Source organism: Lontra canadensis, unplaced genomic scaffold, assembly GCF_010015895.1.
Source record: "Lontra canadensis isolate GAN:19392208 unplaced genomic scaffold, GSC_riverotter_1.0 scaffold2, whole genome shotgun sequence".
Taxonomy (NCBI): Eukaryota; Metazoa; Chordata; class Mammalia; order Carnivora; family Mustelidae; genus Lontra; species Lontra canadensis.
In genome coordinates this window covers 64,341,265-64,368,787 of record NW_022630996.1, presented here as the reverse complement: position 1 = coordinate 64,368,787, position 27,523 = coordinate 64,341,265, and the positions used below count along the sequence as shown (strand labels likewise).

The 27,523-nt window shown below is 39.5% G+C and overlaps 1 protein-coding gene across 6 annotated transcripts in view; it reads left to right on the top strand.

Moving 5' to 3' along the window:
• The window catches only part of CDK14 (cyclin dependent kinase 14), a 582,313-nt gene that overhangs the window by 503,455 nt on the left and 51,335 nt on the right, over nt 1–27,523 (top strand). Inside the window, exon 14 of one of the 6 annotated variants that reach the window (XM_032875527.1) lies at nt 122–145. The exons of the other annotated variants lie outside the window; for them this stretch is intronic. The gene's annotated coding sequence lies outside the window, so the exon portion shown is untranslated. Of the gene's footprint in view, nt 1–121; nt 146–27,523 lie in introns of those variants that run through there. 6 annotated transcript variants of the gene reach the window in all.

The window sequence follows — 27,523 nt, the reverse complement described above, 5'->3', positions numbered from 1 at the left end:
TTTTTTATTTGCTAGTCCAAATATGCCTTGCTCATGTGGATATTTAGTAATTAAATGTTCCAGTCCATCGAAGGATATACACAGCATTGCAAGAGCCCCTCTTCCTTCTTCTTCTTAATAGGAAATATGTGAATAGGGCTGAATTGCCAGCATGGCAAAAAGAACAAATGAAACTGTCCCCCTTGTCTTGGGGGTGATGTGCCACAACCTTGAGCTGTATGGGGGACTTCGCTGTTGCCTACATCAGTGTGCCTCTTGGGAATATGGTGGTGACTTTTGAATGATGGAAATGAAAGATCCCCAGGTAAAATGTGATGTATAAATGCCAGTCAGAAAATGTTACTAATAGACTAGCTGCTCCGTGCTTAAAAGTCTGCCTTCTTGGGGTTATTTCTCCCCATTGAATACAAATGTTACATAGCACAAGTTCATTCCCTCCATAGTGTTTGTATTCCCATTCTGAATTTCAGTGGGTCACACAAAGAGTGGGCTGAGTTACCTCCTGGGTCTGAGAATAGTTTTAATTTATGAGGTTTGTAGCATATGGTTTTTAAAAGTATTTAGGCTGCATTACCATAATGAGGGCGCCTGGCTTTAGAAATCCCACAGCCAATTCAGTAAAACAAAACCAAAGGTGGATTTCATTTGTGTTGCCTGAGCCTACCTAGCCAGTCAAAGCTGCTCTAAGGTGCGTCAGCTCAGCTTCTCCTTGCAAAATCAAGTCAAGCTGACTGGACAGAAACACTGCCCGTAAGGTCTCAGGAATTGCTAATCAAGAAAAGGTTTGTAAAGAGCAGTCATCCTGGTTTTGAAGGCTTTTAGGAAAATATATTTTCTTTGCGGTATATTTTTTGAGCTAGATTTAAGGTTAGGCAGACTAATTCCTCTAGAATTATTTGATAATAATACATATATGTTCTCTTTGCATTTTCTCCTTTTTACATCAACTTTTGAGGCTCTAATATTATCATTTATGTTGCTTTCTTCCAAATCCAAATACCTCAGCTCGAGTCAACATTATATTGAGGAAACAGCTGGATTCCAGGAGTTTTCTGTCAGCCAGCAGAAAAAGAAACCATTTTAATTTCTCACCTTTGTGGGTTTTTTTTTTTTTTTTTAAAGATTTTATTTATTTGTCAGAGAGAGAGAGGGAGAGAGAGCAAGCACAGGCAGACAGAATGGCAGGCAGAGGCAGAGGGAGAAGCAGGCTCCCCGCCGAGCAAGGAGCCCGATGCGGGACTCGATCCCAAGACGCTGGGATCATGACCTGAGCCGAAGGCAGCTGCTTAACCAACTGAGCCACCCAGGCGTCCCACCTTTGTGGGTTTTTAATTTTACTCAAATGAGGCCATCTTAGAGATCAAATAATATAACCTGTATGTGGACCTGCTACATCTGGGAGTGGAACTTACTCTGACCAATAGCTGAATATTAATGTCTGTATTGTAGATATGACGGAGCAAAAAGTCTACATAAATAAGAGCATTTGTACAGAAAAACATGTAATTCCCTAGATTTTGGTTTTGTCATTGATGAATTAACTGTTTCGAGCAGGCTGTGGCATGTTTAGTTATTCTCAAATGTACCAATTCTGGGCTCTCTGTAAAGCCCAAAGGAATTGGGAAGAAGAGGGGTGGGAAAGAGGTTCAGGGCCCAACGAAGCTAAAACTGTAATCTAGCATTGCAGCCACATGTCTTTGAGGAGTCTCGCAAGTCAGGGTGAAAAGTGCATTGCTTCACTTCTCTTTTTGAGATGATGGAGAGCGGTTCTAAGTCCTAACTTTCCTCCTATACCTCAGTGCCAAATTGTTTCTAAACTTGCATACTAAGGTCACTTCAATTATTTAGTTAATAATACTGGATTTGCATAAAGTGGCCTTAATGGAAAGAAGCTAATGAGAAGCATTTTTCTTTGCAGCAGGAAGCAACTTCGGTTTCAGAGTCTTATAACCAAATTAAAAGAAAAGAAAACTCCCTGCACCTAAGTTAAAAATGGGGTAGGTGGGGCGCCTGGGTGGCTAAGTGGTTTAAAGCCTCTTCCTTCAGCTCAGGTCATGATCCCAGAGTCCTGGGATCGAGCCCCACATCGGGCTCTCTGCTCAGCAGGGAGCCTGCTTCCCCCCTCTGTCTGCCTCTCTGTCTACTTGTCATCTCTGTCAAATAAATAAATAAAATATTTTAAAAAAAAATTTTTAAATGGGGTAGGTGCCACTAGATGGTCAAAATACTGTGCTTCCTTTGTGTTGTTATCCTCTAAAGATGTTAGTAGACTAATGCTTTCAGAGATTGTCCCCATTCTTTTTAGGCTAAGACCATCCTAAAGTCTGAGAGAGCCTTAAAATGTGCATTGAAATTTTTCCCAAAGAAAAGACCAGAGCCATTAAATACCACATCCATTTGTTATCACTCACATTTGCATCTAGGAATCCCAAACACACACCTGTGCTGAGCTTAATTTTCCAGTCATTCTAAATTGAGATAGGAACTGCCTGGTCACTCTGTCTACTCTTTTTGCTGAATACAGGGGTAAGAAAGACCCTCTGGCATTATTATCTGAACATTAGTTCAGGTGTTCTCATCCCCTGGGGAGTTTTTAAAATCGCAAGTTTCTGGGGTCCATGAATCCACTTAGAAGAGGACCCCAGAGGATGTTAATGCAAATAGCCCTTGAACCACATATTATGAAATCTTCAGTAAATATTTGAGAACTTATGAAATAAAATAATCAACTAAAGACAGAATAGGAAAATCCATCCCTTTCCTTCCTTTCCCTATTCTTTTAAGGAAGAATACTGCAGTTACACTATCCAACATGGTAACCCCCTAGCCACGTGTGCTCTTTCCATTTAATTTTTAATTAATTAAAATTAAATCACAATTTTGTTTCCTCAATAGCAGAACCCCATCTCAAGTGCTCATTAGCTCCACATGACTCGTGGCCACTTACTGGGGACAGAGCAGACACAGAACCTCTCCAGTGTCACAAAACACTCTTCTGGACAGCACTGATGAAGCCCATTTACCCTGCCTGCCTTGTAAAAAAGGAATCAGGAAAATTAAACGGCATTCAACCAGTAAAACTGTTTCGGTTCTAGACGATAGCCGTCTAAGAGAAGCTTGAAATGTGTAAGGAAGGGATGCCTTCAAGTGAGAAGACAGGTGGCAGAGTGAGACGGACAAAGACAGCATTGAGAATGACAGGAAGGGCTGTGCCACAGGAACAGGAGAGACCACGAGGCAGTGGGTGTTGGGATCTTACAGAGGAAAGAGGACGGTCAGGTTTCTTCAGTTAACAGTGGTCTTTGTTGAGTTGCTTTGGGAAATTAGGCAGAACAAGGCTGACAGCCTACGCAGCTGCACAGACAGGCCTCACAAAGACTGGGCGTCCATCAGAATCCAACGGGAGCCTTACTTTTTCTACCACCTGAACCACCATCGGAGCTCTGGTAACTGTTCCTGTGGTAGCCGCCAGCTCTTGCTGTCCTCTGTGCTGTGACGTTATGGCAGCTCGCTTTTTCCAGCTGTGCATCTGCTAACATTTTCCTCTTTTCTTCATGTCATGGCTTCCGCCGGCCCGTTTCTGCTTATTCATGAATCCTGCTTATTGTCATTTCCCTTCGTCCCTCTGTTTCCGGGATAGTCTGTCAGTGAGCTCTTTTCCTCAGATTCCAACCTTCCTCAGGAGCAGCTCTGATTGGTGTAGGCATCCTCATGAAGCAGAAAACAAAGCTTTGAGCTAGGCTGTTGTGTCAATCCAATCACTCCATAAGCTGCTGACTGACTAGATTGCCCTGGGCCCAGCACAGAGCCCTGATCCCTTCTGCTGAGCTGTGAACAGGGCCAGTCTTTTCTCAAGGAACCCCTCAGGAGAGAGCTCTGGGTTTAGCAGTCTCTGAAGCTTCTACAAAGCAAGGAGTATAGCCAGAAGGCACCTTGCCTGGCCTGTACATTACCAAGGAAAAAAAAAAAATCAAACAAATACAGAGGGTAATTCCAATTTTAATGGCATAACAGCATTCTCAATGTGTGATATTTTTGAGGAAAGGTCTTTTTAAGCCATGTTGCATTTTCTCAACTACAGACACAAAAGGAGATAATACTTATTAACACTTAGCACAGTGTAAGAAATTCAGGTATTAGTTGTAGCTTCCCTTTAGCAGCAGGAAGTTTTCTGGTTTTTTTCCTGCAATAACTTATTTTCTGCATGATCCTACAGATTTTTTTCCCTATCAAATGACTACAGTTTTATTATCTCTGTTGTCTCATGCAGTTGACAATAGTTGTGGAAGTAACAGGCAGAGGAGGAAACAAACCTTAGTGTTCCTCACAGGTTTTAACTGGAAGAATCCCTGGTTTGTGTCATTACTCCCACATTGCTACAGATGAAAAAATACATCTCATTTGGGGAAATTGAGGGTGCTGTGAACCACAAATGCATAATGCATGTTATGAACACCAGATTGAGAAGAGGCTGGAATGTTGGCAGTTTGCTTTCCCCAACCCATCTACACCCCCCTTTCCTTAGCTTCCCTCCACTCTGGAAAGTCTGTTATCTCCTCTAAACTCGGATGCAAAATAGTAGGCTAAGGGTGCTTGTCCCTTCTCTTCTCTTCCTCCCATCTTGTCCCTCTACCCTTGCCTCTCCTTGTGTCACCTCTGATCTGTACCCTACATCACCACCACCAACCCTATGAATGGATTAGCAAAGGACTCGAAGGCCATTACTATCTAAATCTGGTTAATTATGTCCTGGCATTGTCACAAAGCAGAATGAAAATAAAGTTAAATATATCATGCTTCCCAGGGTACATATTTTTTTTGGATTGACATAATTTCAGACTTGTAGAATAGTTGTAAGAAGAGTACAAAGAAGTCCTGTTACCCTTCACCTACTTTCCAGTGTTTGCATTCTACTACATTTGCTTTATCATACTCATTGTCTCTGTCCTTCCCTCTCCTGCTGTCTCTCATACACACACACACACACACACACACACGTATATACACATTGTTTTTCTAAACCATTACTTTTACTTACATGATGCTCCATTACCTTTAAGTATTTCAGTGTGCTTTTCTTAAAACCAGAATTCAGAGTGATATTTTTAAATTAAAAAAAAAAATTGCTTTTTGCCCTTGCTTTTCGTTTTCCTTTCTCTGAGAGTTTTTAAAAGCAAAATGGCTAAAAGGGAAGAAACTGGTGTGATGCTCTACAAATTGGTTCATCAGTCCATGGATGCTCAAAAATTAGCTGTATCTTTGTGATTTGATTTTCCAGGTCAGATGAGCTTTCAAATTGTGGAGTGAGGGTGGGGGAAGGCACTGCAACTGGCATCTTCTGTCTTTTTAAAACCCAAATTAATTTCTTAGGGACTATTTAGCCAGCAGCATAATATGAATGAAGTTTTCTTATAAGTGATGGGCACAAGATGTGATATGGCTAGTAAGCAAGATATCTATTAGAATGCTTGGCCAAACTATTATGAAGTTAGCAGTCACATATAACAAGTAGTTATAATCAATTCAGGTGCTCTATTTTTCCCTTTCATTTAATGTTGATTCTTATGAATTTGGGATACAGAGGGAATCGTCTATGCCCTAAGTGCACTGTATTGTATTATTAATACCAGGATAGCAGCTGAGTCCCACAAGACAGTCTTTGTGGTCTGCGGATGCTCTAAGAAGTGTCTGAGCATAAAAGGAGGCTGTTTGAGTTGAAGTGGGCTGATGGTCTGGGATGACATTTGAATGCATGGAGGACAATGTCTAAATGACAGTGTCGAGAAGGGAAGGCGAAAAGAAGCTTGAAACTGTTCCCATTGTCCCATAGATGCTCATCACTCCTCCTGAGATATTCCTCACGTGGAAGCTTTGTCTGGGTAGAAACAGGGAGTGGGATCAGGGAGGGATAGACCCTGGGACCCTGGGACAAAAGCCAGGGATTCAGGCACATTAAAATTCCAGAGATAGCAAATGTAATGAAAACTGCAACCCGAATGTATTTCAAGTCTAACAGAGTTAAACATTTTAGCTAAATTATTACAAGTATATTTAACAAAATGTTTGCAATACTCTGAGATGCTTCTATGAATAAAGCTTTTAAGAACATCAAATTGCTTGTGCAAATGAATAATTTACTGAGTCTCTTTTGGAATTTAGGGTAGCTGCTTCCTTTACCAATGCGTGCGTGCACACACATGTACACACACACACACACACAGACACACACTGTACACTCACACAGCCAAGTAGAATAATTTTTCAAAAATCCTAGAGTTGTTAGGATAACATCACAGATTAGTCAAAGGATTATTTTTCCACCCAAGGAAACAATGTACTAAGTCCAAGACAAAAACAATACCAAAGCTGCAGAAATTGATGGAAATTTATCTCAGAATAGATTTCACCACATATGCCAACCATAGAATCAAGTACTGCACCGTTAACTTCCATATTGGGTGATTTTTTTTTTCCTTTAAATTATCCCTATTCTCTTAATGTAGTTTGCATTATGTATAGTGCCCTTGGATTTTTAATTGCTCCAGATTATCATTTTCAATGCAATTAGTAAAATGCCCTCAATTACATATAATAATTACTGTAAATGGGGCTATTGGCCTAATTACTATAAATGGGGAAAGATGTGTGATTATCATGTGCAATTAAGTCATGTACAGTATTTATTTTACATTATTACATACAGTGGTATAATGATAACACATAATTATATTGTATCATTCCTTGGTCAACAAATCCCATTCATACTGAGATACCTAGAGTGGTGATCCATGTACTGATCTCTCTTTCTAAAGTAATTGGGTTATTCCGTGGGCTGGGAACCCACTAAGTGAACTGTGCACAGCAAGAAAAAAATCTGGAAGGAAGAAATTATTTTATCTCCATTAATTAGGAATGCCCAGATTATCCTCTGTTGTCAGTGTTAAATCCTCCCTGAGCACAAAGCCAGCTTCCACCCTACCTGTTTGTTTTTATGTAAATGGGTAAAAATCAACACCCCTAAATGGCAGTGTTTAAAATATGCCTGGAAAAAAAAAAAAAAAAAAGAGGTCCTTTCTTCATTGTGGCAAACATGATATTCATCCTTAGTTTACAAATAAATGCACACTTAACAAGCTTAGAGCACATAATGAATTCTGCAAAGGATGCTGTTTGGCAGAGTGGGATTATGAGAATTGCATATTGATAGTGGCAGGAGAAATAAATCTATTTTCTCTGCGAAAGGTAGGGTGTTCTTGTGTTCTCTAGAAACTGGCACATCTCAGAGGTGTTGCTCTCAAAATGATCTCAGGATGGAAAGAAATCAGTAATTACAGAGCCAGGCATTCAGTTGTGTCCTAATTTTCCCACCAGTTTTTCAGTGTTTCAGCTGCCTCAGAGACTTAAAGTATTCTCATTAGGTAGCTGCAGAGGCAACCGCTCGCCTACTCCCTCATTCTCTCCTTCGCATTTCCTTTTTTTTTTTTTTTCCCTCCATTCCTGCCTTGGGAGTGACTGTGAAGATCATTTGCTGGAATGATTGGCAGGTTAGAGGATTCGATCAGATGAGTTCCTCTTAGTGCAGGTCAAAAAGGCTAGTTAGCAGGAGCTGTCGAAAAATGCCAGCAGCATTCGAAATGGGAAATGTCATGACTTCCAGGCAGGGGGTGCCACCTGGAACAGAAAGCCCCCAGCTCATTAGCAAGTTACAGGATGTGGGCTTAACTGGAGGGAGCAGAGAAGGAAAGATAATACCCAATAGGGAAAATGATTGTGAAGTGGAATTGATTTCATGTATAATTTGTTTATCACTAGAGGGGACAAATGCTGTCCTTCTGACATGAGCAGAGGAGTATGGACTGTGAATGAAGCAACTTAGCATAATCTCCAGGTTGAGCTTTGGATTTGAAGAATGCAAACTTCTTTATTCTTAACTGTGGAAATGATCAGGTCATGTTACATTAATTAAAGCTGACATACTCTCAAATGTTTTATCTGAGCAATTGTGGCAATTCAACAGAAATGGATAGAGATGGGCAACTTCAGAAAAGAAGAATGATTTATTTATTTTTTTCCCCCTCTGCTGGCATGGAAGACTAGCTCAGTTGCATACTGAATTATAACAGAGCTTGTGTTTATCGTTGTGGTTAGCTAGGCTACGTAAATCAAACCAGGGTTCTCCATTCTCCTGCAATCTAATTTATACAAGAGAGCATTTGCCCTTTGGGAGATGTAGTTCTAATCCATGTGAAAATATGTATGTGTATTTTAGAATATGTCTATCATCTTTTGGTATAATGTTTAATTTTTTTTTAAAGGGGAAGCTCTCCGATCTCATTACTGCCTGGTTGTCAATTCATCTAGAATTTGATAGTTTGCCATAAAGTCAACAACTTACAGTAGCCATAGTTACAGACAAAACTAAACCAAAAAGGTGTCCTTGCAGGAAAAATTAATCTGCAGTTTGTAAAAAGAGAATGTAATGGCAAAACAGAAAAGAATATTGCCTCGCATATATTCAGACTGAACTCCAAATTGAAAGGTTCCAGTATTTCTACAATGTATGAAATAAGCTTCTGCATAAAGCCTTTCCCTACGTAAATTCCATCAGAAAATGTATTTTCTTTTGATAAGAAACTTTTATGATATCATTTATCTTTTACTTGGAGATCTTCATCTTGTTATTTTAAGTCGCAGATGCCACAGCTGCAAGTCTTTCTGGGTGTTTACTGAAGGGTGTTTACTCAGAGTCCAGATTTTGGTTCAAGCATATATTTTCAAAATGTCTTTGCCTTGAGTTTCTCATTTCTCTTAAATATTGAACACTTTTATGGGTAGTTATGAAATAGCCAATGCTTGTTTTATCAAGCAGTCTCAGACTGCTGTCTTAAGTGACTAGGAATCTTAAAACCTCCTAGTCAAAACACTGGTGGAAAATTCATTCTGTTCTGTATTCAGCATAAAAAGCTTAGCATTAAGCTACTGAATATAGCTGTCAAGATATACTGCATTAGTTTTGTTAAATCTAAAACTTTAAACATCAGTGTGAATCCACTCATCCCCTCATTTGGGAGTTTTATTGTGTGGTCCTGAAGCTGGCCTTTGAAAAAAATCTAGGAAATACTATTTGAAATGGTTCATCTAAAGTTAAGGTTTTTTTTTTTTTTAATTCTGCCAGTCAATTTGTTAATAACTGACAGATGTATTAAAAAAATGAATAAATCAATTATTTTGAGAGGAAGGATTGTCAAAAAAAAATTTTTTAAGGAAAAAAAGAGAATTGAATCTGGTCATCCATAAGTCGTTTTCCCATTGTTCATACTGGCTTTTTAGCTGAGATGCCCTTATATCTCTCGAGATGGGCAAGACGGAGGTGTCTGGCCATGCGGACGGGTGGTGAAGGTAGTGCTTGTGTCCATATCTGGTCTCATCCGCCATCCTTCTTTCTGTTCCCTGCCTTCAAGTTGGCCTTCCACATTCAGCTCGGCAATCACAGACTTTATAGAATCTCTACTCTTTTGTATTCTCAATCAATCTTCTTTCTATTTACTAAAATAGTATTTATTTCACATTGATGTTCCTGTATTTGTAATTCCCTTTGCTGAATATGTTCACTGCTCTATAGATTGAGTGACCTTGTTAAAAGTTTCCCCTTCAGATTTGTAGGTTCCCCTCAGATAAGGTCTCCGAAGATAAGGCATCCTTATAACTGTCCTCTGTATTAGCATTTCTCACAGTGTGGTCTCTAAACCCTAGGGATCCCCAGAGGCTCCATGGGGGTCAAGATTGTTTGCATAATAAAACTAAGATATCTTTTGCCTTTTGCACTAAGGACATTTCCAGTAGTGGTGCAAAAGCAATGGGCCAGCATGAATTAAGGCAGGGGCACCAAACTGAATTTGTAGGCACTAGTTTTTGGTGTGCGGTTTTTTGGTTTTTGCATGTGTGTGTGTGTTGGGGTTTGGGGGTTTTTTTGTTTTGGGTTTTGGTGGTTTTTTTTTTTTAGTTTTTTTGGGGGGGTGGGGGAGATTGGTGTTTTGTTTTACCACTCCACAGTGGTAAGTGTTTATCAAAGGCAGTTTCACTTAATAATGTCTTCCATGAAGAACTAAAAATTATTCATTTTCTTAAACCTCTCACTTTGAGTAAATGTCTTAATATTCTGTGGGACTAACAGGGAAGTGGGCATAAGCCACGTCCATGTTCCAAATTACTGTGGTTATCTCAAGGAGAAGCTCTGATGCAGGTGTTTGAGTTGCAGGGTTTACTAGCTGTTTTTCTTCCTGGCATTTTATCAGACATGATTTTCTCAAACATGAACAAAAAGTGAGTCTGTCACCCAAGGAAGACAATTGACCGCTTTTGCTGTCAATGATAAAATTAAAGCTTTCAATAGAAAATTAGAACTTGGGGAAACTTGTAAACCTTATCTGTCCCTGTGAGCTTGATAGTTCCCAAAACACACTTCTCAGGTAAAGTGGATGGTGATATAAGCACATGATTTTTTTAATATTATATAGTGAAATATGTCAATGTTTGAAAATCTCTAAAAACATTGAATCCATATTTTCCAAATGATCTATGCATGATTTTAGAAAATCACTACATGGATAAAATAGTCACTGGAAATATGAAATAAACCAATAGATTTAAAATAAGGAATATGAAGAATTCATTGATACCATTTCAGATTTCCTAGTACCACTGACCCTTTAGAAATTACCACTTGTTGGGGCACCTGGGTGGCTCAGTCAGTTAAGCACTTGTCTTCGGTCCAGGTCGTATCTTGGGGGCCTGGTATCGAGTTCCACATCGGGCTCCCCGCTCAGAGGAGAGTCCGCTTCTCCCTCTGTCCCTTCCTCCCACTCGTGCTCTCACTCGCTCACACTCTCTCTCAAATAAATAAACAAAATCTTAAAAAAAAAGAGAGAAATTACTGCATGTTGAGTTTTGTTGTAATATAAAAGAATATATATCCATGATTATCTGAAAGGGCTATTAAAATACTTTTTTCTTTTCCAACTATGTATCTGTGAGAGGCCACATTTTCTTCAGTTGCTTCAACCAATGCAGTATAACATAGGACAGATTAAATACAGAAGCAGATATGAGAATCCAGCTGTTTTATATCAGCTAGACATTTTTTAAAAAGATTTGCATAACTGTAAAGCAGTGCCACCACCTCACTAATTCTGCTTGGAAATATAGTTATTTTTTATTAAAATGATATCTAATGTCAGCATTAGATGGGTTTTTAGTGAACTAATTAGATGGGTTTTTAATGAACTAATAAATTAATATTTTAAATTATCAATTTTATTTTCAAATATGGTAAATATCAATAACTATAATCCATATATACAAAAGATCTTTAAGGATCCTCTATAATTTTTTTAAAGACTTATTTATCTATTTTAGAGAGAGAGGGTGTGCATATATATAAGTGTGGGAGGGGCAGATGGAGAACAAGAGAAGCAGACTCCTTGCTGAATGTGGAGACCAAGGGGGACCCTGAGATCCTGATCTGAGCCTAAATCAAGAGTCAGATGCTCAACCTACTGAGCCACCCAGGTGCCCCTGGGGGTCTTCTGTAATTTTTAGTAGTATAAAGTGTCCTTAACAGCCAAAAAATGTGAGAACCACTACTCTATATCAGCAGTGCCATTCATTAACTCTAACATGCTAATTTTATGGGTAATATTTTTCCCCTTTGAATAAATTGCTATTCAGTACAATCTTTTTTCTTTATAAAGTTATGCCAGTTCAGTGCAATCTGTTTTCTTTACAAAGTTATACCAGTTCTAACCATCTAATTGAATATCTGTTTTTCAATTTATGATGGGTATAAATCCTTATTCTTGTGTTCATACAGATGCCATCTGAAAATTATAGTAGAGTACCATTTACTATGCCCCTGAAGATTAGTAGGCCAATTCCTTTTTTTTTTTTTTCTTTTTTAAGATTGTATTTATTTATTTGAGAGAGTGAGAGAGCATGTGTATAAGCAGGGGGGCGGTGGGGCAGAGGGAGAGGAAGAAGCAGGTTCCTGCTGAGCAGGGCCCTGATGCGAGGCTCAATACCAGAACCCCAGGATCACCACCTGAGCCAAAGGCAGATGCTTAACATACTGCTGAGCCACCCAGGCCCCCCTAGTAGGCCAGTTTTTAAAAGAACTTTTCTATATATTAGTTTTTTGGACTGTAGCTTTCCCTTTTCTATACACATTAGTTTTGACCTCGCAGGGAGAGGCTCTGATTAGAAGACAGTAAAGCTTCAGGCCAGTTCACATAGCTTGTGCCTAGGACTCAAGAGGACTGTCGGGACAGCACCCAGGGCAGACTCACTGTAAATTCAACTTTTTTCAGGAGAATGAACTCTGGTCTTTCCCCGCTCCCTGCTATGAGGTAACCTGGAGAAATCTGGGTGCATTTGGGGGTTCAGAATTGAAAGTAACTGCTCAGCATGAGTAGTCATCACATTAGGGTTGTGTTTTTTTAACTCTTTATTTTGTAATACTGTTAAATTTACAGAAGAGTTGTAAAACCAGTGCAGAAACCTATAGCCTTCATCTAATTTCTTTTTTTTTTTTTTTTAAGATTTTATTTATCTGACAGACAGAGATCACAAGTAGACAGAGAGGCAGGCGGGGGGTGGGGGCGGTGGGAAGCAGGCTCCCTGCTAAGCAGAGAACCTGATGCGGGACTCGATCCCAGGATGCTGGGATCATGATCTGAGCCAAAGGCAGAGGCTTTAACCCACTGAGCCACCCAGGTGCCCACCCTTCACCTAACTTCTAATATTAACAACTTTTATAACCATGGTATGTTTATCAACTTAAGCCATCAATGCAGGTACCATACTAATAATTAAACTACAACTATATTTGTAGTGCACCTGTTTTCATACTTTCTGTCTTGTGTTCCTGGAGCCCATACAGAGTAGCACATTGCATTTAATCATATCTCTTTACTCCCATCCGGTCTCTATGAAACTATGATAGTTTCTCAATATTCTCTTGTTTTTCGTGACCTTGATTCTTTCGAAGAATACTGTTCAAGTATTTTGTAGAACGTCCCTCATGATGTTGTCTCATGGTGAGGGATTTCAGGGAAGAGTACCACCCACATGAAGTGCTCATCCCCTCACAACATGTCAGGAAGTACATGATGTCCATAAGCCTGATCACCGGCCATGTTGACCTCGATCACTAAGTTAAGACAGGTGAGGTTTTAAAGCCACTGTGATATTTAGCAAGTAAAATCAGAGAAGCAGGAAGTCTTGGACAGGTTCTCAATCAGATGGAAGGAATTCAATATGAGTTCCTGAACTGAGGACAAATCAGGAGAGGCAGGGGAAATGACTCTTAAGGCTCAGACCTTCCAAGTGAAAATGGGTAGAAATGGAGAGGAGTCACTGGCAGAGAGGACAGTGTCTGAGTTAGGAAATCAGAGATGTTCTATCTTCTGACTTATGATCAGTTATAGAATTTAGCAACATGTCTGACTGAAATATAGTTCATGAACATGAATAAATATCTAGCTGTTTTGTACATGCTGGGAATAAAACCAAGTTTCAGCCCCTCTGTGCTGAAGTCTCCTATGATTTGTCTGTCTTCCCCACTAGAATCTAAATGTCAGCCTACAGGGGTTTGGTGATATTTTATCCCCATTTCACAATTTTATCTCCATTTCCTAGTATGACACATAATTTAAGCTCATTAAATATTTTTAAAATGTTGACCGAATTAGTGAATATCCAGCTAACTTACCATACCACAATCTCCTGTTCTTTTAGCAAATATTTTTTGAGTAGCCATTATATGGTGCTGTTGTAGGAAGGAGTGAATAACACAGTTTCTAGCTTCAAGACCCTCACCATTTAGAGACATAGAAAAGAACATTTAAATTTCAGGATGATGAAGGCTGTGGTAGGAGGTGGCATGAAGCTACGTGGGGGGACAGATGAGGTAAAAATTAATTCTGCCAATGGAGCTTGGAAAGGTCTCACAATGCAAGAGATTTTGAGCCATGAGAGGAATTCTATTTTCCATGGACAAGAAGGAGGAAAAGGGTGTTGTCTCACAGAGGCAACACTGAGAGCCAAGTCATGTCACAAGGTGTAGCATTATAGGGAATGGACTGGTAAAGCCAAAGAGCACGGATAGGTGGAGTGAGAAGGGACAGAACTGAAAACAGAATCTGAAGCTGGGTTGTGAAGGGTCTGGAATGACATGCTAGAGAGTTTGGATTTTAATGTGATTGCCCATGGGGAAATATATACAACTTCCTGGGCAGATACAGAAGAATCAAAACATCTTCTTTTTTTTTTTTTAAGTAAAGATTTTATTTATTTATTTGACAGAATGAGAGAGAGGGAGAGCATGAGAGGAGAGAGGGTCAGGGAGAGAAGCAGATACCCTACTGAGCAGGGATCCTGATGCAGGACTTGATCCTGAGACTCCAGGATCATGACCTGAGCTGAAGGCAGTCACTTAACCAACTGAGTCACCCAGGTGCCCAAGAATCAAAACATCTTAAAGCTGGGAAGATCCTTTAGGGATCGTAAAACAACTTGAAAGAAGATGCAGTGTTTTTTTTCTTTGAACTTCTTATTATGATAAGTCATGTCTTGAAAGTAAGTAAAGAAAATGCATTAAATTCCATTGATGGTTTCATCTAACATGTATTAGAATATTAGAAATTTTGCCAATATTTACGCTTCTTTTTGGCTGAAATCTATTCATCCTTCAACCCTATAATTCTGTGAATCTATTACAGGTATGATTCTTTAGTATACATTTTTCTATATGTACATAACATGTCTCTTGGAAAGTTATGCATGAATAATTTTAGTTGAAATGGTATGCCTTCTCTGCTTATATATCTTTTTGTGAAGTGAATAATGACTCCCTTAATTTAAGTTTTATGAATAGGTAGATTTTCAATGTGGAATTTAGAGGAAATAAAACTTAAGACATGAGATAACTCGTTTTCCAGGAATAAAAATGTAATTACGACCGTTTCTTTTGTAGTATTGTAATAATTTTGAATGGTGACAGATGGCAACTATACTGACATTTCATATATATAGAGAGAGAGAGCAAGACACATACATACACATATATATGTGTATATATATATATATCCAAATATTTATATAAGATATGTATTTATATGGAATTGCTGTATTGTACACGTGAAACTAATCTAATATTGCTTATCAGCTATACTTCAACCAATTACTTAAAACCACCTAATATTTAGTAACACAATAACATTTTTTTTAATTTTATTTTTTATAAACATATATTTTTTTTCCCCAGGGGTACAGGTCTGTAAATCTCCAGGTTTACACACTTCACAGCACTCACCATAGCACATACCCTACCCAATGTCCATAACCCCACGCCCCCTCTCCCAGCCCCCCTCCCCCCAGCAACCCTCAGTTTGTTTTGTGAGATTAAGAGTCACTTATGGTTTGTCTCCCTCCCAATCCCAACTTGTTTCATTTACTCTTCTCCTACCCCATTAACCCCCATGTTGCATCTCCTCTCCCTCATATCAGGGAGATCATATGATAGTTGTCTTTCTCTGATTGACTTATTTCGCTAAGCATGATACCCTCTAGTTCCATCCACGTTGTCGCAAATGGCAAGATTTCATTTCTTTTGATGGCTGCATAGTATTCCATTGTATATATATACCACATCTTCTTTATCCATTCACACAATAACATTTTTGATCATAAAGACATAGTAACAGAGAAAAAAACGTTAAAACAACTAACATAAGACAGATTAAATATATTAAATATATTAAATATAAATTAGAATGGATGATTTCAGTATTTTTATAAGAAATTGTTGAGTAAAGTATACCAAACTAAATCGAATATTATGACAGCCTTAAAAATTATAGTCATAAAAGTAATGAACATGCAGAAGTACATGGGATAATGTAAAAAAAGTAGAACATTCTGCTTATATGTATATAAAACTTAGGTGTAAGGAAAAATGGCAAGGGAAATACAATTAAATTGATATATCCCTGGTTTATTAGAGAAAAATGGATTTACAAACTTTATTGCATAACTGGAAAAGTTAGTTAATTTACAGTCTTAAAGCAATTGTAGGTTCTCACTGTAAGTCCAACTGCAGAGCCATCTTGAAGGGGTCCCAGCTCTTTGATGTTCTCTCAATACCAGACTTTCTTCTGTAGATAATAGCATATGATGAAGAGTCAAACACCAAGCCAAATAAACTCATTTTTAAACACAGAGTATTTCATAATTTCAAGTATTTCCTATTACTCCTAAGAAGTGCTGGTAAATTAACAATAGAAATAGCGGTGTCTAGATGATTAAGGGACAGCATGGAAATGTAGTTTAGCCAAAGCAAATAGAAGAGCTAAAGTAATCACATCAGAATAAAAATTTGGAATTCCAGATTCTTCACCTTCTGCTTATCTGAATAAATTTTTCAAGAGGCTGTTTTGAGTCTTTTTTAATGGAAGATTATCTCCCTCCCTATGCCAAGACTAATGGCACAACATTGTTCTGTGTGTTGAGAGCATGGGGACATTGCAAGAAAGCCATGACTGTTTTATAGTTAAATCCATTTAACTACAGCTCTATAGCTCATGGCTGATGGAAAGTCTTTGAGGTAAATAATCTATCACCTCACCTCATTCCCAAAACTTCTCCTGATCATGATAGCGTTGGTCTGCCTGTAAGAACGTAATACAGTCTTCAGTAGTCCACTGACCACTTGCCAGTGCCCAAAATATTTGCAAGAAGTCAGAAATTAAGATTCTTGAACTTACCTCTGTCTTGTCTTCAGCTTAAGGATAAAAAAGAAAGGCTGGTGAGACAAAATCATTACCTTTTATTTGTACCTTTTATCTATAATGCTGGGTAAAAATAGATTTTGAGAAGAAAAATATGTAAGTGAAGGAAAATGCCTCTGTAGAATTTTTGTATCATGTGTCTACACAAACATACACATTTATATTTATACATGTTTATGTATTTGTGTCAAGGAAACAATTTGTTTCATTTTTAATTCTTTCTTTCTTTGTGACTTTCCATGTGATACTTCACCATTCAGTAAGCTTTGCTTTTTGAACTGTTTTCTGTAGTTTCTCATTTCTACCTTCATTCCATCTCTTGGCTTGAAATATTCCCTGGGAGTAGGGAAAAAAGAAAAGTGTATGTGTGTGGTGGGGGGCTGCTGCATGGGGTGGAAAGAAGGCAGAGGGAGGGAGACTGCTGAGGGGGAAAAAAGATTTAAATGAGAACTAGAACGAATGCCTCACTTGTTGGCTTTTAGCACAATTACCATACCTTAGGAAATATGCAGGGAATAGTTAATTATGACTAAATGAGCCCCTTTTAGAGTCAGTGGTGGGCCCGGGGAGCTGACTGTCAGAGCGTTGAAGGATGTTGAATTGGAAGGCTGGTCTCTGTGTCAGGCAGGCGATGGTCTGCAGGGCAAGCCAGACAGAGAAAAGATAGCTGGGTGAGAGTAGCCTCAGACAAGGGAGCCACGGATGGCATTTGCATACTTTTCCTGCAAAGGGGTTTTAATCCAAAGAAAGGAGGAGATTTCAGTATTGTCAGGCAGGCTTTGTTTGGGGTGGAGAGCAGAAGGAAATCTGAAGGGGCCTTTCTCAAAGCCTGGGTCTCAGCCTTGAGGTTGTTCTCATCAAGTTATGTTCTTGAGGGTTGTTTGCACACTATTGTCTGTTTGAAGATCTTCTAAACCCAAAGGGCTCAAAGTATCCCCTTTGCCAGCACAAAAGAAGGGAATTTGTGTGGTAAAAATGACTCGTGTTGCAAACTGAACCCAAGCACCCTTTGTTCTTGCACAAAATACTCTGAAGTTCTGAGGATATCTTTTCGAGCCACAATGAGTGAGTCACACCATGAACGTGTTCACGGGCTAGAAAACAAGGTGAAATCAACCCATGGTTGTGTCTTTCTTTGCCAGCTCAAAGAAGTCCTTAACATAATTCCCCCAAAACGATGGCTCAGGAAAATGTGGCAGATTAAAAAAACAATTTTTCGATTGCCATGGATCACTGTTGTCCTATTTCTTCACAGATTTTCTGAGATTGGAGTGTTTAAGTCTAAAGTTGAGGCAAATTGCTTGGACCATTAAGCAGAAAGTTTCCTCGCCACCTGAGCAACCTTATCTTTTCTCTGGCAACATGAGCTTATGATTGTGATGTGTGTCTGGTTGTCAAAAGTATGGTTCCTTTTATAAACTGTGGTGGACTGTGGAGTATGCGATGGTCTATCCTTCAGGGGAAGTTTTTCTAATAGTCCACACATTTATAGTGAGGCGCGTGTAGCTACAGTACCTGCTTATGTAATAAATCGGCATGATATTTACGGGTCAGAAACCAGGACTTGTTTCAGCTGCACTCGTTGGTGTGAGCCTAAGTGCCCATAATCCTTACAGTTCAGGAAAGTAGGTACTAAAACTCGGAATCTGAGTTTTTAAAAATGATGGTGTACTGGTCTATAAGGGTAGCGTGGGCAGTTGTGAGTGCCTTTTAAATTTGCCCTCTGTGTGGAGCTTAATGCTTCAGAAAATGTGGGTTTTATATGTGTGTGTGTTTATTGATTATATTATGTTATTATATATTTATATATTATAATTATATTTAATCTGTGTATATTATATATGATATAACATATAATACTAATATATTCTGTATATATTTCAAAACATACAAACTAAATGTGGCTTTATAGCTAATTAAGCAAGATATACAATAAAATTGACCTTGGAAGTTAGGAAAAAAGGTAGATACTTATTCATCACAGCTAATTTAGCTTGAGACTTTTTTAATTAAAAATATTACTTTATCTGCGCGCCTGGGTGGCTCAGTGGGTTAAAGCCTCTGCCTTCAGCTCAGGTCATGATCCCAGGGTTCTGGGATGGAGCCCCGCATTAGGCTCTCTGCTCAGGGGGAAGCCTGCTTCCCCCTCTCTATCTGCCTGCCTCTCTGTCTACTTGTGATCTCTGTCAAGTAAATAAATAAAATCTTTTAAAAAATTACTTTATCAATGTTTTTATTGTTGTTGATACTTCTGCTGGATTTCTGGCTTCTTCGGAGATCTGCATAGAAGACCCTATACAAATTCAAAATAAAAATAAGCAATGAAAAAAATCTGTCAAAGAAATGTCCCTTTGAATTTCAAAACAAAGGTGAAACCTGTAACATGTGAAAGAGAGAGAGAGAAAACTTACTTTGAAATTAGCATGAACCAGCTTCTGAGAGAGAGTTATGCCCTCTTCACTGGTAATTAAGCAACCTTTTATCAAGATATTCATATTTGCAGGTTTCCTCTGATGTTGTAATACCAGTGAGTTTGGATTACAGGTGAGATTGGAAGCTAAGACATTGGCAGGGGCCAGATGAGAGCTTTCTGAAGTTACAAATGAATAGATAAGTGCCTGCTACTTTCCTAAATACATTATTTTTTGTTATTGTTGAGATCCTTGTCTCTGAACTAAGTAAACTCCGCTTTGCTGGAAGTGGTGCATGTCTTTCTCCTGCTTTGCATTTTTCCCTGTGAGAAGCGTGTCTGAATTGGGGGGACCTGAAAACACATCTTTGTTGCTGAGCTTGTCAAGCACAGCGCTATGTTCTCTTTCCCACCAGGAAGGTCAGGCCGCTGGGGGCCAATCTGTTTTCTGAAATGAGCCCTACTGTCTGTCCCTGGTGTCTGACAGATTGAAACAGTTGTCTGTGTTACTGTGCTCTCAATGCCTTTTAAATGCTTCGTTTTCGGAGAAAAACGTATTATATGGAGACTACAAGAAAAAGATAAAAATTTTTAAAAGGACTCGACTTTGGCATTAATATTTACCTAAAAGACAAATTTAATTAACTTTCTAAGAACATATTTACAGATTAGGAAGTTAGCTGCATGCACCGTGTGTACACACACTCACACACACACCAAGATAAGCCTTCACTTACGAATTCTACTTCTGAAGACTTAAAGTGAGGGTTCTTCCTCCCCCCGCCCCAGTTGGAGTAATAAAATTATGAAGTATGGAACTGTTTCAATAGTAGAATTGTAGAAGTAAGAGTCTTTTGTTCACTTAGATTTCAGTTTCATGTATTTTGATCAGAGGTATGTATAAAGCCTGAAGAAATTTGTACTGTGCTGAGCCTCACTTCAATACTCTCCAGATAATTGAGCTAATTAAATCTTTACCAACATTAACACAACGCCAGCATTCCTTGGACAGTGGATAATTATTGCACGAACATGGCAAGCTTAAACTAAACAGATGAAAATAGAGTCCTGTGGAATGGGTATTGAGTTTATTCTTTATTCATCTTTTGATAAGGTTTAATTAAAACTGCCTCTCTCCATTGTGGTGAGAATGAATGTGCTTGTTTTCTTAGTGAAAAGCAAATTATTCACTTCAGCCATGGTTCAGTAATCAAAGCCTTTGCAAAGTTTTGGGTTATAGTGTAGCTGTGGGGATATAATTGCTGCAATTCTGTATGAAGGCTTTATCTTTTTTTATTACTTTCTCGTATTTATTTTTGTAGAAAGAAATTTAGAAAAGCCCATTTTGTGATTGGGTGTGGAAGTACATATGTTTGAAGCCTTCTTTGTTGCACGTTTACTGTGGCTAGGTTTTTGTGAGTTTTTTTTTTTTGTTTTTTCCCTAAAGATGTATGTTTTACAGCCTCTTGCGAAAATGAAGAGTAAAAAGGGACACACATTTGAATAAATGGTATTGGGAGATGGGTCTTTTAAGTTAGTGTAGAAAGTTCACCGAAACCTTTAAATTCTGTGGCTGCCACTGGATTGACCTGGTGAGTCAACCATCCAAAGGGTAGAAAAGAGTAGACGTTGGGAATTCTTTCCTCAAAGATGCGTTTGCGTTCTCTTTCACTTTCTTCAGATCCACCAGAGAGATTTGCTGTGGTGTTGTTCGTTAAAGGGGGTAGTGGGTTTTTTTTTTCTTAGGTTGGTGCTAGTTTTGTAGCATGAATAGGTTTTATGTATACCAAGGACAACTTATTTTCAAACTGTTGTCATGACTGTGCTGGGATTTCTTTTCCTCTCTTCTACCTCTTTTTCTTTCTTTTTTTTTTTTTTAAATGGAGATTATAAGACATAGGATGTTTTATGGAATCAAGGACAAAAATAAAACAGCCTTAGGCATAAACTGGAAGCAGAGACTCAAACACAGACATGTTGTCTCTCCTCCTCCGTTTTATTGCCTAGATTCTGACTTTCCCTGATTTTCTGGTCCACATGGTGAAAACCTTTGTGGACTTGGCCCATGATGTGTCATGAGAAAAAAGACCAGACATCACGGTGGGTCAGCGTTCACAACTCCCTCCGAAGGGGATCTGCCCTTCTTAGACCAAGTGAATTAACCCTACATCCAAATGATAGTGCCTCTGCTTACCACTTCTCACTGCTCCTTTTCCCTCATCAGTTTCTTAAAGACAACAACAAAGAGACATGAGCAAAATTTTCTTATCTATACAATTACTTTGAGCATTGTCATTGAATACGGTACTTTTGAACTCCCTTCATGTGCAGTGATCATAATCCAGTGGGCTAGAAATAGTGTTTTTTTTAATGGAATAGACAAAATGAGAAAGGAGAATGTCAGATGCCAGGTGTAGTAGGAGCATTGTTTGATGGAAGTTTTGTCTCAGCTCTGTGTGGGGGTTTGTGTGTGCTCTTGTGCACCTGTACTGAGTCAGTTAATAAAATGTGTTTTTGCCATGAGCTGTGGCCAAAACAAGTTTGAAAGCCAGTGGCTGCTCCTCTGATCCCCTTCAAGGTTTCTCTTGGGAGGGGGCCAGGTGGGGGGTGACACTGGGCAGGACTCCAAGTCCATCACTCTCCCCATCAAAGTAGCTCCACTTTAATCTGCTGTCCTCATTTTGTTTCCACCTAAAATATCTTTTAAACAAAGGAGTCAGTGGCCTAAAGTTTGAATAAATGATTTCCCAGGTCCCTTCTTGGGATTTTTAGAGCTAAGTACAGTAACCGCCAGGACCAGAACAGGCCTTATTTTGCTTTTCTGCTCTAGGGATGGCTTGGGAAACTATCCAGCCCTCAGTTGTTTGGGCTGGCTTGCTTTCTTGCTTGCTTGCTTGCTTTCTTTCTTTCTTTCTTTCTTTCTTTCTGAAGTTGAAATGCAGTTTCCCTACTAATCTGTAGAAAACTCTGAGACTTAGCATATAACCAGGACAACACTAAATCTGAACTGACTTTAAACAGCCTTACCATTAGAAAAAGGGAAAGCAACTCGAGTCTTTCTCCCACTTTTCTTGTCTGATTCATGAGGGAGGGACAAAAGGCAGAAGTGAGCATCGGTGACATGAGCAAGAAGGAGCCAGGCAGCCTCACATGCCCGAATAAGGTCCTCAGAGAACTGGGGATCCAGGGGAGAGGCAATCTCTTTAATTGAAATAAATAATAAGAAAACAAGGTGGCTTTCCTAAAAGTGCATTTTATTTGACTTCCTTTGGAAAGTTAAAATAGGTGAAGCAGTCACTTTTTCTGCCTTTGATATCGCTGTGGGGATCTAGGTGACACACAGTGTCCAAAAGCTGGGATCTCATGTTAAATAACTCTTGCATTTAGTTATGAGTTCTGTTTTGTCCAGATGTGAAAAATGTGAAACATTGGGGCACCTGTGTGGCTCAGTGGGTTAAGCCTCTGCCTTCGGCTCAGGTCATGATCTCAGAGTCCTGGGATCGAGTCCTGTATCAGGCTCTCTGCTCGGCAGGGAGCCTGCTTCCCGCCTCTCTCTGCCTGCCTCTCTGCCTACTTGTAATCTCCATCTGTCAAATCAATCAATCAATCAATCAATCTTTAAAAAGATGTGAAACAGTTATGGGCTTCCTTTCTTTGGACCTTATGTTAGTGGACCTTTTATTAGTCATTCATTGCTTTAGTATCAGCCTGTTAGCAGTGGCCTTCACCCTGAACAGGCAGCTCTCTGAACTCAGGGAAGCTGTGTAGAGGAGGGCGTAGGGCTTGGCTTGGCCTAGCAGCTCGGGCCTTGAGGCTTCACTGCACTCCTTAATAGCTCCCTGACCTGGGTTAAGTCTTAACCTCCTCTGCCTAAGGTTTTCCCCGTCTGTCAATCAGGATGAGGAATAGTGCCTTTCTTATCAGCATGTTGAGATTAAATGGGATGACACACATAAAGTATTTAGCACAGTGGCTTGCTTGGTTTGTAACAAAGGCTCAGTAGCTATTAGGAATCCCAAATTCCATGAAGTCTGTGAGAAACAAAAGACATATTGATTTTTTCAAATTCTTTTATAATTGTTTTTGGTTTGTCTTACCATTTCTTTTACTAAAGCAAAATTTTTAGCTAGAAATCCTTACAACACAATGTATTTCTTGGTACAAATCATATATAATCAGGGGTGTCTGCGGGGTTCAGTGGGTTAAGCCTCTGCCTTCGGCTCAGGTCATGATCCCAGAGCCCTGGGATCAAGTCTCACAATAGACACCTTGCTCAGCAGGGACTCTGCTTCTCCCTCTCCCTCTGCTGCTCCCCTGCTTATGCGCTCATGCTCTCTCTGTCTCTCTTTCTCTTTCTCTGTTTCTGTCTCCCTCTCAGGTAAATATATAAAATCTTAAAAAGATCATACATAATCATGACAGAAGGAAGAACAAATTGGGATTCAGTTTGACATGAGTTTTAAAGAGGATGAAGAAAGGGGATTGGTAAGATATCCAAGAGACTATTTTTTTGTCATCAGCAGAAAAGGACAAAGGTAGAACTGAACCTGTTCCATGCAGGGGATGGCAAGAATTTACTTGAGTGAAGCAAAGACCGTGATAAGATGGAAGCAATCTTTAAGGAAGATTATTTCAGTTTCTTGGCCCTCCATAGAGGGTTGTTGAAAATCATTCCAAAGAAATCATTCATGTGAGGTAGTCCTATGGTTGAAGTGGGAGAGGATAGGGAAGAGAAGAATTAGAATTGCTTCCCACATTGTGAGCCTAGAGCATTGGCCAGATGGCACCTTCCCTGGTGGCCTAGAAGAACTGGGGAGGGTGGAGCAGTGGCTGGGGACAAGGAGGCCGTCTGGCCATGCCCAGTAGAAATGGGCTTTAATTTAGGTTGGTGTATCAGTAGAGAGCGAGCAGTTAAAAGCTGAACCGAAGATGACAGCGCTCTGATGAGATCGACATAATGGTTCAAAAATGGGCTCACTTACACTGAGCTGTGGGGAAGGTCAGCACAGACGAGAGAAAGAGAGGTCAGAAGAAAGGCAGAAATATCTTGTGGATGTGTCCTGCTCAGCATTCTGTCTGGGAACTCTTCCCCATGCAGAGCTCCGCACTACAAGTGTTTGTTTTGCTCTGATTCTCCAGAACACTCTGGAGGCCATTACCTGGCAGCTTTTAGCAGACCCTGGCCACACACGTTGGATTTGCCTCAGTGTTTTTAAACCTTTATGGTAAGAGCCAGCATTGACAACTATGTAGATTCTACATAAAAGTCCACATTTTTCCGCATCTCAATAAAAAGAAAAGGACGATTGAACCATTCTGGTGTTCTCTAACTGCAGCCATCAGCTACAGTTGCGGGCTGAGTCGTGCCTTCTTTAGAAGAGGCTGTGCTCTGAACTTGGCCACAGTCTCTGCCCTGAGGCTGGGAACCAGATAGTCCTCACCTTCACCTTTTTGCGGTGGCTTATCTTATGGCAGAGGTAAAAGAAAAGTGAGACATCACTTGTAACAATGTCTCTGTCCTAAATGACAAATGTAAAAATAGCCAAAGGAGCTTGTTGTTGAAGAAAAATTGACGAGAGCATATTTCTTTATATAAATTAATGTAACATGCTTCCCTCATGTACATTATCTCCTTGGCCTTTATTGGCCTCAGAATCTTTTGTTTCGGTAATTAGTCAGATTGATTTTACTGTTATATGTATTTACTTTCCACTTCCAAGGGGACCGACTATAAAACTTCTTGATGTAAAGTCAGTGTATTCCATAGCGTCTAGCATAGTTGCACGTAAAGTGAAATATTTGCATTTAGTTGCTGGGGAACCAGGAGCAAACTGAAAAAAATCTAACAAGTTTCCACGGAAGGAAGATATTCATGGAAATAAATGGCCCAGATGAATGGGAACCAGAAGACGATTGGCAAACATGTATTAACAAATGGCCAACACATCACATATAGATCTGTGAGCTGTCTGATGCCCTGGTTGTGTTAGTCTGCTCAGGCTGCCATAACAAAGCACGATACACTGGGTGGGTTGAAACAGCAGGCATTTATTTCTCACTGTTCTGGAAGCTGGAAAGTCCAAGAGCGAGGTCCTGGCATGTTTGGTTCCTGGTGAGAGCTCTTCTCTTGGCTTGTACGTGGCCACTTTTACATGATATCCTCACATAGCAGAGAGAAGGAAAGGGAGGGCTCTGGTCTCTCTCCCTCTCTCATAAGGTTACTCATCCCATCATGGGGGCCCACCCTCATGAACTCATCTCAACCTAATTACCTCCCAACCCCAGATACCGCCACATTGGAGGTCAGGGCTTCAACATAAGAATTTAGAGGAACATCACCCAGTCTGTAACAGTGGTCCCTTAGTGTCACGAAAATACAGTGAATGACATAAGATAAAGAGGATCACTAGCTCAAGGTAAGAGGTGAGAAGTATAGTTATATAAATGTAAATACAGTGCAAGGAAAACAGAGCGGGGACAGTCCCCTCGGAGTCAGAGAATGCTTTGTGGAGAAGATAGCAGTGAGCTAAGACTTGAAGATGACAGGGGATATTTATAGTTCAGGACGGGCTTCTGGAGGGGGTCACTTAAAGGCACAGAAAGGCTAAAAAGTCTGGAGTGTATTTGAAGTGGACCAGAAACGTGGTGGCCCTGGACAGCACAGTACAAGAGTGGGTGTCTGGGCCTGGAGAAGGGCAAGGAAGAAAATCCGAAAATGTCTGAGCAGGCATGTGCTACTCTTCCTGAACCTTTTCCCAAACCTTTTCCCTTTGCCGTTTATTTCTAGAGAATTCTGCTGTGCACAATGAAACATGGTGATCAGGTTTATAAGAATAATAGTGACAGCATCTTACTTACTGAGCACTCACCATGCCAGGCATCTATGTTGAGCGCTGATTAGTCCATACAACCGCCTTCTGACTCAGGTGTTTGCAGAGTGGGAAACTGAGACATGAACTATTTGGTTGCATTGCCCACATCCCACTGAGTGGTGCAGTTGCTGTCCTAGCCCCGCTCAACAAGGGGCTGGAAATGTCAACTAGTAGTGCCTCATCCCATTGTTTCAGATGCTTCCATCACGGTCTTTCTGAGCCTATGCAGTTACTTAGTTGCTGATGTCTCGAGGAACTTGGACTACCTCCGGAGATGAAATTAGAGATGCGAGAGCTAGAGTTGCCCCCAAAACCCTGTCCAAATTGAGTTAATTAATCTGTAACTCAAAGACCCTAAAGGCCCTATTTAAATACAATTTCACTGTTAGTGAGAAGCTCCAGGAACCTTGATTAAAACTGAATGCAGTCAGAAATAAAAAGTGTAAACCTGTCTTTCATCTAAAATTCTCAACATGAAAATTGGGCACGTGTTCCATATTGTTTCAGTTGGCTCTTAAAACACTTATCTCAGTTATTAGTAAAATGATAATGATCTATATAAACTCCATGAAGGCCCGAGTGGTCTGAAAACATCTGAGATTTCTACATAAGCACTTGTTTTTTAAAACATATCCTTAAGATACTCTTATTAGAGACCAAATTCAGATAGTCTTACCATTTCATAAATATTTCTTTCAGAATAAACATCTCATAGGTGCAGTAGAATTCCTGTGCAGCTTTCGTCTCTGACCAGTTTTCGTGCATTCCAGAAGTCTGTTCTTATTTATGTCACCTTAAGAGAGAAGGGAACACATCACCCAGAAGCCATTTAGTTTGAAGACACACTGTTTGAACTACAGTTGTGTTATCGTAGTCATTTTTGGCATAACCTAAGAGGAAAATTGGTCTGTACTTCGAAAAATACTGGTCTTTTTGGAGCAGGAATTCCAGATTGTCCTGATGCCTAGAAGCTAGTCCGCAAAAGGGATCATCCGCTTGACAGGTATTTGAGGGCTTTTTAAAAATGTATAGCAAAAGCAAACAAGGTAAAGAATCAAAGGTAAGAAAGCATGCAAGGGAGAGATGATTGAAGGAAAAGCATGAGCTCTTCCTCACTTTTCCTTTCTAGGCTATTGTTTTTACAGTTCAGTGGGTTCCGGGGACATAGTGGCAGGGAAGAGAGAAAGAAGGGAGACGATGGCGGACCTTTCTCCCTACAAAGAAATTTAAACATTGAGATTGTGTTTCTTTCCTTCCATTTCCATCTTTTTTTTTTTTTTTTTTTTTTTTTTTTTTTTTTTTTAATTGTTTTCTTGATTAGCTGTAGGAAAGCCATATTTTTTTTCTGTTAAAACATAGGGTATCTCTACAAACAAAAATAAATGTTTTTTTGGGTTTTT